Below are 12,607 nucleotides of genomic sequence, written 5' to 3' on the forward strand. Positions count from 1 at the left end.
GTGAGGAATTTCAACAAAAATACATAAGAAAAGCAAAAAAAAACAAAAAAATACAGAAAAATATTATTAAAATAAATATTTGTGTGCTAAACAAATTGCCTGTCGAGACTTAAGATAAATGTGTTTCTATGTCTGTGGGTGAATTACAAACAACAAAATACGAAATATAAAATTTCTGTTATTGATACAGCTGACAAATGTGGCTAGATGCGAATTGATTTCAATTGGAAAAATACTAAAGGTTAACTTTGCAGCTGAAAGTTGGGGAATTTCAATTCCCAGAACTTTTGGCAAATACGCAAGAATTAAATTGAAATATATACAGTAACAACAGGTCTTTGAATATCATTTAAATAAATTGATAAATTATAATAAAAGCAAAAACTTAAATTATTATCATTTCTTTCCTAACATAATTGTGTTTATAAATATTTTAAGACCCTGATAAATGAGATGAAAATCATCTCTACTGAATATATCAAATTTTAAGCTATTTCCTTTTGAATAATTAATTTTAATTTGTAAAATATTAATAAAAAATTTATTAAAATTAAATAAAAATAAAATAGAATAAATGAAATGAATTTTTAAAAATCCAAATATTTACTTAAAAAAAAATAATTGAAAAAAAAGGGCATTGAAATAAAAATCATTAAAAAATTTTTTGTTAAGTATTAAGAAAAAAATAAAATGAAAATTAAATACATAAATGCTTCAAACAACAATAACCCACAGCAAACCTTAAAAAAAAATTTTGTTATTCATTGCAAACTGCAAATATATATAAAAGACATAAAAAGACACAAAATATACATATTAAAAAAAAATATATATATATAATATTGTAAATGAAAAAATATAGAAAAATCATAATATTAAGTTCAGTTTAATATTTATATTTATTATATAGTATTGAGTATTTAATTTCATCAACTTAATCCATTGCAAAGCTACTGAAGTTGAACTGAAATTGTATATTCATGCAAATAAATTTCCAACATTATTTAGTTACAATTATTAAACCCATTTATGAGCTGCATCCAATCAACTTGCCCAGTTCGTAGTTTGTAGTTTCCTCACGTGTAATTTATTCAATTGCCAACCTCATTTCGGCTGCCCGCCCACACACAAACACACACACACACACACATACAAACACAGAGCTGTGGCACCTTCGGCCAAATACCAAGATAAACAACTCAATGGCAGCTCTTTGTGCAGTTGCGGCGACTGCAGCTAAAAGTCGCATGTGAAAATTCACACTGTCGTCACAACAACAACAACAACCGCAACAACAGCAACAACAACAAGTTGAGTTAAGGCCTTAGGCCAGACCAGGCCAGGGCTGGGCTTTGGGAATTGGCTGGGATGGCACTTCATTAAATAGACGCCGCGGCGCTTTTCGAGCCCAGCCACGCCCCCAGCATTACCCGCATGGTGGCGGCGAAGCGGGGGTACCACTCAAGCGGCTGCTTATTTTTCACACATGCTCGTCGGGGAAAAACAACTGCAGAAAAAAAAGGCCAACGAAAATAAAGAAAATGCCAACAGCAAAACGAGGCAGAAATTTAAGCAACAAAATTTTGTTGTTGTTTTTTGTTTTTTTCTCGTGCTCTGTTGTTTATGATGACAATTTTTTGTCGCTTTCGACGACGAGGACGTCGACATGTGGCCATAAAGTTGTCGGTAAATAACAAACAGGCGGCGACAGACGCACAACGGCGGGAGGCGTGGCAGCCGCCCACAAGGCATGCCACAAAATGGAAGGAAGAGAAAAAGAGGGAGTGCAAAAAAGAAACAAAAAACATGAGGAAATAAAAGGCAGGCGTCAAATTTTGCACAGGATGTTTGAGCGCTGGATCTGGATCCTTGACTGGCAAAAAACAAAAAAATTAAATAAATGAAAAAGTATCTCACGGACTGCAGCCAAAGTATCTGCGCTCGCAAACATGTTGCATGCATTTCCGCTGGCCAAACAAAAAAAAAAAAAAAAAAGAAGAAACCAAGGAAACTGTTATTTCAAATTAATTTCGTAATATCTTTCAGCTGTGCCACGAAATTATGCCCAATCGAGCGCAACATTTGCGCATTATGCAAATTGTTTTTGCATCCAAATTTCAATGTCTGAGCTAAGCTTAACAAAAAAAAAAAAAAAGATACAAATACAAAGACAGAGAAAGATACAGATATTTATATTTACATACATACATATGTATATAGAAACAAAAGCAAGTCGTATATATTAAAATTGTTGTACTTTGCGCTAATTTTGCATTTTGCTGAAGCCTGTTTTTGTTGTATGACCTTGAAATGTTGCTAATGTTGCTAATGTGCGACCATAATTAGAGATTAGTCATGCTGGCTTCAGGTGGAATTATGATTGAAATGAGTTATAAGTTAATTGCCCTGCCTTTGCCTTTGCCTTGACAGCTTAGAGAATTTATTCAATTTGCAAAATTGTAAACGACTTTAATGCTTGATAAAGTTTTGACTGGCTAAAGAATTTGAAGCAACTTTAATTGCAGACAAAGTTTGTATACTCATTCAGGAAAGTCAATTGAGTATATTAGTTTTGTGTAACATTTTTTCTTTTCATTTTCCAGCAATTGTTGTCTAACGGCAGTTTTTAAGTTCGGGCTCTTAATGAATCACAAATAATATTTTATATTAAATTTCTTTAAATATATATCCAAAATTCATTTTATTATATTCCTTTATTTCAACATCTATAATTTTTACATTTGTCTTTCATTTATTTTACATATTCATTGACTGTATTTATTTCCATACTTTATATACCATATACTCCTGCAAATTCCCTCTCAGACATTCAGCATTAAATTTCCATTAAATTATACTTGAAATAAAGCCTTAGCCAAAACAAAGTCAACTTCTGAACACTCACCCATAAAATTCGTGATGCTCAGCAACATGTGTATCCACTCGTCGACTAATCCACACACAATTCGGTCTGTCTATAATCTGTAATGAAGAGCAAAACATATAAATTTAATATGCTGTCCCATAAATATCAGCGCTGCACTTAAAAACAGAGCAAGAAAAAGAAGGAGAGAGGCATTGAGAGAGACTAAATAAAAATAGCCAAAAATAATTCTAATTAAATACCGAAAAAAATAGGAACATGGAAAATGTTTTGTCAGCTGTTACGATTTAAAGGATTGACAATGAAATTGAATACGCAACGAGAACTTGGACTAAGTGAAAATTAATAGCACACACACACACTCAACCAGAGGTAGAAGAAGAACATGATGATGATGCTGTATTTGTTGTTGTTGAAGAAATGCGTAAAACTTTCACTTGAAATTTGTTGAAACACGAAACTTGAAATGACTTTTTGAACTGTGAACCGAAAACAGAGAGTCGAGCCAAGTTGATGATTGAAGCTGAAATAGGATGAACTGCTGAGAAGCTGGAGCTGGAGCTAGAGCTGGAGCTGGAGTGGAGTGAAATGGCATCATAAATATAAATAATACACATATTTCGAAGTGTGTCGCCCTGTAACTAACACGCGTGTGGAGCTGGGGCTGCTGATGGGGCAGGGGCAGGAGGCCAGCTGCCAGCATGCCACAGCAATTTGTGTGTGTGGCAGCATCGCCAGAGCGACAACATTTTGACACACTTAAGTGTTAGACAGCGCTCCGACAGCCAGCATCATCATCATCGTCATCATCATCATCATCTCTATGATCGCTGTACAAGTTGTCAGAGGGTCGCAGCGATAAATTTGGAAAATATGAACATAATTCTTCATTAGGTCGCAACAACCGATAATGGAGACTGAAGAGGCGTCCCAACAAACGCAGTCAAACGAGAGTGAAAGAAGAGCAGCAGCAGCAGCATCAGCAGCAGCAGCCGCTGCATCCGCAGCTTCCCTCTGCCCACACTCTCTTTCATCTACACTGTGTGTGTGAAAAGCCTAACGCCTGGTGATAAATTGGCGATATTACGCACTCTGGCTTTGGGATTATTTTCACATTTTTGCACGTGGGCGTCGATCGAAAGTTACGCCCTGAAAGCTCCAGCATTTCAAGAATGCCACAAAACGTACACGCACACGCAAAGCAAGAGCTAACCGGACCGGACCGAACCGCACCGGGAGTCAAGTCCCATTGATGGAGCGGCGATTGTGGGGCATTTAAATTGAAATAACGTGATTTTTGTGGTCCGCTGGTCACAGGTCCGGCGCCTCTCTAACCAGTGGGCGGGGCTGAATGCCAGTGGCATAGATTTTTTCAAAACTATTCCGACTATTGTTTTGCGGTTTTGCGCAGATTTTGTTTGGGCTTTGCTTTGTGTGTGTGTGTGTGTGTGTCTATATTTTTTACATTTTCATTTTTTTCGTAACTTTTTTCGGGCTTAAATGAATCGGAACGCACTTTTCACTCGCATTTTTTCGGGGGGTCGGTATGTGTGGGTGGGTGTGGCCATTATACGGCCTTGTGTGCTTAGCTTTTCAGCGAGTTATGAGCTGTGGGGGCCAAGCTGACTGACATTGGCAACTGCTGGAGCTTTCTATTTTTAAATGGTTGAAAAGATTAAAATATCAATGAAATGTTGCAGATCCATTGCATGGCAGCATTTTAATTAATTGTTTGTAATTTTTAAAAATAAAAAAAAATAAAAAAACAACTTTTACAGTCTCTCCCCGACGGGGAATTGAACCCCGGTCTCCCGCGTGACAGGCGGGGATACTAACCACTATACTATCGAGGACGTTGAGCAACTCTTGTCCAATAGTCTATATGAAACGTTGCTGCTATCACCCAAGCAAATGAGCGGAGCATAGCAAGAACAACGTCATGCTTGAGTAACTTTTTGGTATGAAAGCTTACAAGTGTGAGTAGTTTGCCGTTTATTAATCACACACAAATATTAACAAGTTGGGCGTATGTATTTATGCGACTATTTATAGCGACAAGCTTTTGCATAACTGTTTGGCGTTTGCTTTGTTGTTGTTCTTCTTTTTTGTTTATTCTATTCATTATGCGATGTCTTTGCTGAGTTTATCTTTATGAGCGATTCTCTTGTTTTGTCTCGCTTGCACAGCGGCAAAGCTCAAAGTAAAGACATTTTCTTGCTATGTTTGTGTGTGTGATGTCAGCTATTGTCTTTATTTAAATGGGTATATCAATAAATTTATAAATGAATAGTTTTTACTTCCGATTGCTGATGGCACCAACAATTTTATGGAATTTGAATAGCTTTGCCAATAAATGTGCACACATACACAAACCCTATTGTGAATTTCATACACAAGATTTAAATGCACAAATTGGATGCACCTTGGTTCTGTGTTCCACTTAAACAGCACTCAAAAGCTGTCAGCACGTCAAACTTTGTTGATAACAGCTCTTTGGAGACCTATTACAAAAACTATCAAACAACTGGCAACAAAGTGCCGCAGTCCCAAAACGATTTCTGAACCATTCAGACATAATGCATAAAGCATAAAGGAAAAAAAAAATGGAAACAGTAACAACAAAAAAGGCAAAAAGCTTTGCTTGTCTGCGCTTCACATGTGAATGTCGACTGCATTTGGGTATCTCACAGTCCAATTCACTCAGCATATCGCACTTGCGAGTGCGAGCAAGATAGCATCAGCAGTAGCGGCACGCGGCGACCACAGAAACCGCAAGGTGCGTTTGTGCTGTTTGCTATTATTATTATACATATTATTATTGTTGCAAAACACAGTCCACAGCCAAAGGATGAAGGGAGGAAAAAATCGTGCAAAATAACAAAACAAGAAAAAAAAACTGTAAATAAAAGAAACAATTACACAAACAATTCGATCGCAGCCGACGCTGCTGTCGCCGCAGGCAGCAAATACGCCACTCAACTGACACTCAGCTGGCAGCGCTGGCAGCAGCAGCAGCTCTCCCTCTCTCTCTCTCTCTCTCTCTTGCGCTCGCACTCCCTTTTTGAGTGCAATCATGCAAATAAAACATTTTTTATATGCATGCCTTACTGAGTAAGCGTGTGAGTGTGTGGCGTGCTTGTCTGTGTGCGTGCAAAATTTTAACCCAAATATTTTGTAGACATGCAATATTTATGCTGCAACAGCAACAGCAACAACAACAACAGCAACAGCAACATCAGCAGCCACAGTGCAAACATTCGCAATTACAGCAATAACAATAACAGTCAGCAGACAGCAACAACAATAACAACAACAGCAATGTTTTTTGATGTAATGGACATTTGCTACTTTGCAAATGGGTTTCAATTTTTGTTTTGGGACAAAAACTGCAACTGACAAACCAACCAACCCCCGCCACACACAGCCGACTCTAGTGAGTCGGGCAGCTGTAGATTTGTGCATTGCATTTATTTTGCTGGCTGTTAATGTCCCTTAATGCAGCTGTCCCTCAAACACTCACTCACACTCTGTCCCACTCACTCCTGCTCAATCCACAATTTAACAGCAGCAGCACTGCAACACTGTAAAGCTTAAAAGTCTACATTGTCTCTTCCTCTCTCTCTCTCTCGCACTCTCCCGCTCTTTGTATTTCGCCCGCATTTAGCGCACATTTCTAATTTTCATAAACACATTAAAATGATAATTAAAAGGCATTTCTGTATTTTTCTTTCTGCTGCTGCTGCTGCTACATTATTTATTTATTATATATGCAAATGCATTTAATTGCATGGACAGCATAGTAGCCACTTTTGGGCAAGTTGGCAAAGGGGGGAGGGGCAACGGCAAACAATTTGCATATTTTAGCATGTAATGAAATTTGTAATAATTCTGCAATTAATTGCGTGCGTGTCCTTGTTTATGGCCACTGCAAAATCTACGTGGAACAGCAACAGTAACTGGAGCAACGGTAGGTGCTGCTCCTATGTAAATATGCGCGTTTGTGTGTGTGTGCGTAGTCTTCATGTGGGCACACAGCTGCGGCAGTCACTGCTCACACACACACACACACACACACGCATTCAGCTGCTTGCGGGCTTTGACAGGCTGCGAATTTTGCTTTTAAGTGAAAGCTTTTCATTATTATAATGTAACGGTAATGACTACATCTGTGTTTGTGTGCGTGCGTGCGACATAACAAAGCGAGTTTGTTTGCAGCAATTGAATAATTGTAAAATAGCATTTGATTCTCTCTCTCTCTCTCTCTCTCTCTCTCTCTCTGTGCATACCCTGTAGAATTTAACAATGAATATTTTATTTCGATTCAATCTGCAGTTATTTCGCCTCAAGTATTTATTATTGATGCACAGAGAAAGCTTTTCTTTTGTTCACTTAGAGCTGAACTCTGGCCCAAGCATTTAACTTGTGAACTCGAATTGACAATGTGCAAAATGCATTTAATTTTCATTTATTTTCATTTATCTGCTTTTTGCAAATTTGTTTCAAATGCTTGTTTACATTTATCTAAATATTTGTCTATACAAGATACTTTGTTTTTATTATTTTATTGTTATTATTGATGCTGGAACATCTGTGTTGTAAGCCTCGCTTTTGTTGCATGTTTTCTTTTCATTTGCTGCACAAATAACAAGGGAAATAAATATATAATTACATGAGTATATACATGTAAATATAATATAATAAAATAGTAATGCAGCCAAATGTTTGCTTCGAATATAACCATGAAACCAGTTTTATAATATACATATACATATATGTATATCTAAAATACATATATATTTATATATCTAACTGAATTTAGATTTCATCTAGAAATTGCAGCTTTTATCTTGTATCTAAATAGATATTTTGATTTTCATTTGGATGTCTCTGTGTGTGCGTTTGTTTTGATGTTTTTCAATTATGTAAGGGCAGCAGGCATCAGTTGTTGCCATTTTCCCTTGATTTTCCCTTGATTTTCATTTGTTTTTCTCCGCTTTTTTTTCTGCCATTTGGCCGCTTCATTGCATTTGTCTCGACTCTGAACCCTCAAGGACAGACAATAGATTTCAAGGATGGTTTCCCTTTGCTTCTACTTACGCCATGCTGGCCAGCTGTGTGTTGCTGCCTTTCCGCTTTTCTATTTTCTTGCTGTTTTTTTTTTATTTTTATTGCTTACCATAATCATTTCAGACAAACGAGAGCAAAAGGAAAATCTAATAAAATTAGTGGCAAATAGCTTTAAAACGCAATGTTTTCCTAACGTTTCGTAATTATTCGAATTGCTCTCACTCCCTCTCTGTCTCTCCGATTCGCTCCCTCTCTCTTTCACTGCCTATGATATTTTTTTTTTTTACAAAATTCACGCCTTCATAAGACTCGAGGCCTTTTCAGAGCGCCAACCGGTCAATTAATTGCTTTGGCTCAACTAAAACCCATGGAAAATATTGAAAAAAAAAAGAAAACAAAATTTGTATATTCATTTTATTCGCAGTCGTGATGCCAATTTGCTGTGTGTGTGTGTGTGTGTGTGAATGAGAGTGCGTAGCAAATATTTTTAATTGCCACAATTCACGATCCAATGCGAATGTGCGAAAATTTGATACGCTCAAAATTAACAATAATTTAGACAATTTGATAGATTAAGAAACAAAATGTTTAACGAATTGAGCAATTAGCTATAAATGTTAAACGATCATAAAGAAAATCGTGAAATATTAGAGTTGAATATTTTAAATGAAATGAATTAGCAGTTCATTAGTATATACCCTAAAGTTATAGATATTTGTATATATAGTCAATTTGTATAAATATTATAATTAGTAATACAGATAGGGGTATATGAGCATATATAGTAGAAATTAAATCCTTTTTTTTTTTTTTTTTTTTTTTTTTTTTTTTTTGAAGTGTAATTTCATATACATAAATATAGCATAGTTTATATAAATATTCAATTTAAATATAATAATAAATATTCATGAAGCTTGCTTTAATTTAATTTTTTTTTATATATTATATATTTATATTTAATCATATATTTCAAAACAGATATTTCATTTTATATTCTAAAGTATATAAACTAAATTTTTTCAATTTTTCTACTTTTCTGCTATACTTTTAGCCATAAAGCCTTTTTTTAGTTCATTAAATTAAATTTGAAAATTTTAAAGCTAAGTAAAAGAATTCCCAACTGTAAATTTAAAGCTCTTGCGATTCTTTTTATTTTATCCATTAGAGCGTAACTTAAAAATAGATTTGTAAATAAATATTTGGACATATACATACATGTATTTATTTTATCCTAAACCAAATTGGTGCAGGAAACAGATAAACAATAAATACAAGCTTTAAATAAAAGCCCGAGCCCCAAAGCGACGTGGGACAATGGCTAAAATAATAGTCAATAAAATATATGCGCTCAAGCGCAGCAGGACGCAGGACTTGGGCCTTGTAAATGTGAAAAAAAGAACCGAAACGATAGATGGCCGAAAGACAGTGCTTAAAAACGTGTGTGACTGTGTGTGTGTGTGTGTGTGTGTGTATGTGTGTGTGTGGTCCTTGCAATGGAAACAACATTGGAACAAGAAAAGTTTTCTTAGCCAGGCTGCTTTTGAAGTAAGAAACAAAAGATGACAGTAACAAAAAAATAACATGGGATGTTAGGGGTAGTCCCTATCAACTGTGTGTCTGTGTGTGTGTGCCAAAGAAAAACAATTTACAATGTTTTGCTTTCTAGTTGAAGACGTTTTATTCAATGCCAAGCGACAAGAACAAACGACGAACTCTTTACAAAGTTTATTTATTTTTTGCCTTTGCTTTAGCTTTTTTTTTTAGCTATTTTTTTTAAGCCCGGTACGCAGCTTTTGTGACGAAAATTGTTAGCCCTGAGTTGAGCATGTGCCAAGAATAAAATGTGTGTGTGTGTGTGTGTGTGTGTGTGTGTGTGTGCGACCTTCCATATAACAAAAGACGCAACAGAAGCGAAAGCGAAACAGAATGGCAAAAAAAAAAGCAAAAACAAAGCAGGAAATGGCTCAGGATATTGGCCAAAAATGGGGGCGAGGCGGCGTGCAGTCAGCGTGAAATGCGACAACCCTGGCTGGAACTGGAACTGAAACTGGAACTGGCAATGGAGCTGGAACTGCGGCTCACTTGTAGCTCGACCCCGTCAGCTACTTATGGACATTTTAGTTAAATTTTACGAGGGTCGTAAGAGTCCTTTTCGCTACGCTTTAGCGCTGATTTCTGCAGCCAATCTATTGAAATTGCGGTCGAACGGGGGCTCCGAATAAAAGCAGGAAAAAAAGGTCAACACATTAAATTTATAATGCGATTGAAAAGGACGAGACAACCAATGTAAATGTATGTGTGTGTGTGTGTGTGTGTGTGTGGGTGGGTGGAAAAGTGCCGTTAAGTAGGTCAGTGCGGTCTGTCATAAAATGCAATTGGAGCGCATTGAAGTGCCGCGATTCTGGCAAGTGAAATGTCAAGTTGTAAATAAGACGAAGCAGCTATTCGCATGGCGGTGGGCGTGGCCAACACTGCAGAGGGCGTGGTCCAACTGGCCGTGGCAGCGAGTAGTTGAAGCCGCTGCCTACAAGTGACAGTGGGAAAGTGGAGAAAGCTCTTTAAGTTGTGGTCGAACTTCAATTTAATTAAGCTCAGTTTAATATGCTAAATATAATTAAGTAATATATCCATCAGTGATATTAATTTATTTAATATTTCATTTATTTATTTTTTCCTGCTTTTAGACTTGAACTAAATGAAATTTAACTCAATTAAATATCTTACAAGCAATCGAGTAAGAAATCTGGAGCATGAATTGATGCCATTTCAATATATTTTATATAATTTATTGCATTTTTTATTAGACTTGGCTGGCAGCCAAGTTGTCGTCACACTTACAACGCTAACCGAAACGACCTTCATCAAAATTGAATGACAAACTACGGCTGCTGCTGTTGGTTTCATTGACAAAATGCATGTCAATGTGTCAATAGAGACAATCAACAGCAAGGCCTAGCCGCAGTAGCCTGTCATAATCAAAATGAAGAAGTCTGACCAGACAGAAAAGAAAGAATAAATAAATTAGGTAAATAAAAAAATTAAATAAATAAATAAAAAATTTATAACAATCAAAAGATTTATAAAAAAAATTAATTAAATAAAAAATAATTAAAATAAAAATAAAACATAACGTAATTAAAATATAAAATAATACTGAAATTTAAAAAAAAAAAAAAACTCAATAAATAAAACCAATAAAACATAAAAAAGTAAATAAAAATTCTAAATCAAAAATTACATTACAAAAATTACAATAGAATGCATACAGTATATAGAACATATATGACTCTCTCTATATCTCCATATCTTTAACAAATGTCTGTCATATAAAAAATAAATAAATCAAAATAAAAACAAAAACAAAAAACTAAGCTTCCACTAAATAACTAAATAGAGAGTATATCAAGTATATAAAGTAACCTTTATCCATATCGCTGCAATCTTCCACAAAAGTGACAGCTAAATAAACGACGTGTGGATAAGAATCATGGATCGTTAAATACACTCAAAATGCAAGTATTTGCAAACATTCATATAAAAAACCGTCATAAAACAACAAATAAAATTGTAAAAAAAAAAAAAAAAAAAAAAATCAAGAAAAAGCTGGATAAATACAGGCAGCAGTCGAGTGTCATTAAAAAGCCAACGACTATCAAAAACTAACTGCCCGGGAGACAATTTTTACTTTTTATTTTACTTCTGTTTTTTTTTTTCTTTTTTTTTTTGTGACTGGTAATTAAAACTTGTTGGCAGACTGTCAGGCAGCGAGTTAACAAGTCGGCAGCATCACACAAAAGCCAAGAGAGAGTGAGAGAGGGAGGGAGAGCGGTCGAGAGATTACGGCAGATAGAGATGGGCGAAAAATAAGAAAGAAAAATATTATTTAATTGTGAGGCGAGCGCTAATTAAAGCCGACTCCATGCAAAAGCCGCGTCTGTCGCCCATTTGGCCATAAAGTCAAACACTTTACGTCTGTTATTTTGGGGCAGCTATCTCACTCTCACTCTGCCTCGCACTCCCCCTATCCACCTCTCTCTCGCGCTCTATCTCTCTATGATAGCTGCTCGTGTCAGCTATTTATGTTTATCGACTGGTAGCTGGCATCATCATCTGGCCGAGCGCTGAGAGAGCTGCCTTCACGCTAAGTTAGTCATAACTTGAATGCCAAAGTGGAGGAAGCTGAAGCTGAAGCTGAAGCAGCAGAAGAAGAAGATGTCAAGCCCAACTTATGGTAATTGTTGCAAATTATTTATTTATTTATGCATGCTGTTGCTGCTGCTGCTTCTGCTGTTGCTGCTGCTGTCGACGCTTTCGACGCTTTTGTCGCCTGATTATGTGCTTATTTATAAGCGCAGGTAACGCGACACATTCCCCAGCTCTTATAAGGATGTGCGATGCTAATGAGATGCAGTCGAACGACAACACACAAAATCCACATATGAATATCAATTATGAGACCTCTCGCTCTCCCAGTCACTCCCTGTCTCTCTCTCTCTTTCTATTGACTCACTCGCATATTGTTTTATCTTTATCGAAGCCATCAAGAATGGAGCTGGGCAGGCAGCAAGTCGCAGGGCCGGGCTAAACGGTCTAAACGAATGAATGCTTTTAGCCAAATAAATATACATATATATAAATAAATTTGTGTTTATTTGC

General features: G+C 36.1%; 1 protein-coding gene and 1 non-coding gene across 2 annotated transcripts in view; both read right to left on the bottom strand.

The window, feature by feature from the left end:
- The window catches only part of caps (capricious), a 72,223-nt gene that overhangs the window by 39,862 nt on the left and 19,754 nt on the right, over window positions 1-12,607 (bottom strand). Inside the window, exon 4 of the mRNA XM_089468059.1 lies at window positions 2,906-2,982. The gene's annotated coding sequence lies outside the window, so the exon portion shown is untranslated. The remainder of the gene's footprint in view (window positions 1-2,905; window positions 2,983-12,607) is intronic.
- Window positions 4,666-4,737, bottom strand: TRNAD-GUC (transfer RNA aspartic acid (anticodon GUC)). The gene has a single exon. It is a non-coding gene; the product is annotated as a tRNA-Asp (tRNA).

Source organism: Drosophila arizonae, chromosome 4 (genome assembly GCF_054131065.1).
Source record: "Drosophila arizonae isolate 15081-1271.41 chromosome 4, UAZ_ARI_1.0, whole genome shotgun sequence".
In the NCBI taxonomy this organism is placed as follows: Eukaryota; Metazoa; Arthropoda; class Insecta; order Diptera; family Drosophilidae; genus Drosophila; species Drosophila arizonae.